The sequence below is a fragment of the Ursus americanus genome, chromosome 1 (assembly GCF_024610735.1).
Source record: "Ursus americanus isolate L20-20 chromosome 1, mUrsAme1.1.p, whole genome shotgun sequence".
NCBI lineage: Eukaryota > Metazoa > Chordata > Mammalia > Carnivora > Ursidae > Ursus > Ursus americanus.
Window position 1 is genome coordinate 2,456,128 of NC_142127.1, and position 2,294 is coordinate 2,458,421.

A 2,294-nucleotide genomic window follows, 5' to 3' on the forward strand; every position below is an offset into this window, starting at 1 on the left:
TGACAATCTTTTTACAAAATGTCTGCACCACTTTACATTCCCACCAGCAGTGTATGAGGGTTCCAAGTACACCATATCCTCACCAACATTAGTTATTTTCCCTCTTACTATAACAATTACAGTGGATGTGATTCTTTTGAACTGTATTTCCCTGATTTGATCACTGTGCTTTTGATTTGTATTTCCTAATTACTAATGATGCTGAGTATCTTTTCACATGCATATCTTCTTTAGAGAAATGTCTGTTCATATTCTTTGCCTATTTTTTATTGGGCTGTCTTTTTTATTATTGAGATATAAGATTCTTTACATATTGTGGATGTAAGTTGCTTATCAGATATGTGATTCGAAAACATTTTGTTCCACTCTGTGGATTGTCTTTTACTTTTTTTTTTTAAAGATTTTATTTATTTATTTGACAGAGAGAGAGAGAGAGAGTGCAGAAGCAGAGGGAGTAGCAGGCAGAGGGAGAAGCAGGCTCCCTGCTGAGCAAGGAGCCAAACTCTGGATTCGACCCCAGGACCCTGGGATCACCACCCAAGCTGAATGCAGATGCTTAACCAACTGAGCCACCTAGGCATCCCCCCTTTTTTTTTAAGTAGGCTTTACACCCAACATGGGGCTCAAACTCATGACCCTGAGATGGAGTTGCATGCTTTACCATCTGAGCCAACTAGATGTTTGTCTATTCACTTTTCTGATGGACACCTAAGACGACTTTGCCTACCCTAAAGTCATGAAGACATATTTCTGTGTTTCTCAGACCCCTACATCTAAGAGTTTTATAGTTTTATATGAACCATTGCGTTAATTTTTCTGTGTGATGTAAGCAATGGATCCAACTTCATTCTTTAGCATGTTGGTATCCAGTGTCCCAGCACCATTTGTTGAAAAGACTATCCTTTCTCCCATTGAATTATATTGGCACCCTTTTAGGAAATCAGTTGACCACAATGCAAGGGGTTATTCTTAGATTCTCAGTTCTATTCCATTGATCTATATACCTATCCCATGCCAGTACCACACTGGTTGATTACCATAACTTTGTAGTAAGTTTTGAAATAGGGAAATACAATTCCTCTAGCTTTGCTCTTTTTAAGATTGCTTTGGATATTGTGAATCCCTTGTATTTCCATATAAATTTTGGCTTGTCAATTTCTAAAAAAAAGCTAGCTAGAATTTTGATAGAGGTTGCATTGAACCTGTAAGTTACACCTTTTTCTAGACAGAACTAGATGTCATGCTCTTTACTTCTTGTAACAGAAGGAACATCTGAAGATTACTAAGAAAATGGTTAATTTTCCCTTTTATGAGTAAAGAAATCAAAAGATTAGTTCTGCTTTTTCAATTTTAAATGATCAGTTTACCTGATAAATCAGCATGAATTAAATTCATTGACTTTGACTGTCATTTTGCCTTGGGAATAATTTAACTTAATTATCTAGTATTGGACAGGCCATTGCAATTCTCCCTTGTATCCACCTACACAGATATATAACTTTTAAGTAACATTCAATTGAGATGTTACCATATCTTCCTTTGATTATATAAACTTCATGATTGTTTTAAAATGTAGGTTTAAATATTATTCAGGCATAGTGAGGCCAACAGACCAGGAAATGGTTGCCGTTGAAAAGACAATTTTTTCCTCCCTGGCTGCTTGAAGCTCGGCTACCATCATCAGTAACTATCCAGACCAGGAAGTTCACGACCAATGGACTACTTCGGCAGAAACAGATGGTCACTGATGTTCTTCACCTTGGAAAGGCAACAGTATCTAAGACAGATATTCAGAAGAAACAGCCAACATGTACAAGACCACACCAGATGTCATCTTTGTATTTGGATTCAGAACCCATTTTGGTGGTGGCAAGACTACTAGCTTTGGCACGATTCGTGATTCTTTGGATTATGCAAAGAAAAAAGAACCCAAACATAGACTTGCAAGACATGGCCTATACAAGAAGAGAAAGATGTTGAGAAAACAGCAAAAGGAACGCAAGAACAGAATAAAGAAATTCAGGGAGACTACAAAAGCCGATGTTGGTGCTGGCAAAAAGAAGTGAGTTGGAGATTGGACAACAGAAGGAGTAAAGATCCCGCAGTGACTTAATCAGTGGTGATTGTGCAGATTTTTCATGAAAGGATTAATAAACTAAGAACCTAAAGGGAAAAAAATATAGTTACTTGTTGTTTCTAGGAGGAAGGGGCAAGCTATGCCATCCAGGGCCATGTGGGAAGCAGCAGTTCAGTCAGGAGACAAAGAGAACAAGAGGAAAACCTGGGCAAGAGCT

At 37.8% G+C, this 2,294-nt stretch overlaps 1 pseudogene; it reads left to right on the forward strand.

The window, feature by feature from the left end:
- The first annotated feature begins 1,722 nt into the window (after positions 1-1,722).
- On the forward strand, positions 1,723-2,092 carry LOC123779516 (small ribosomal subunit protein eS24 pseudogene; annotated as a pseudogene).
- The last annotated feature ends 202 nt before the right edge of the window (positions 2,093-2,294 follow it).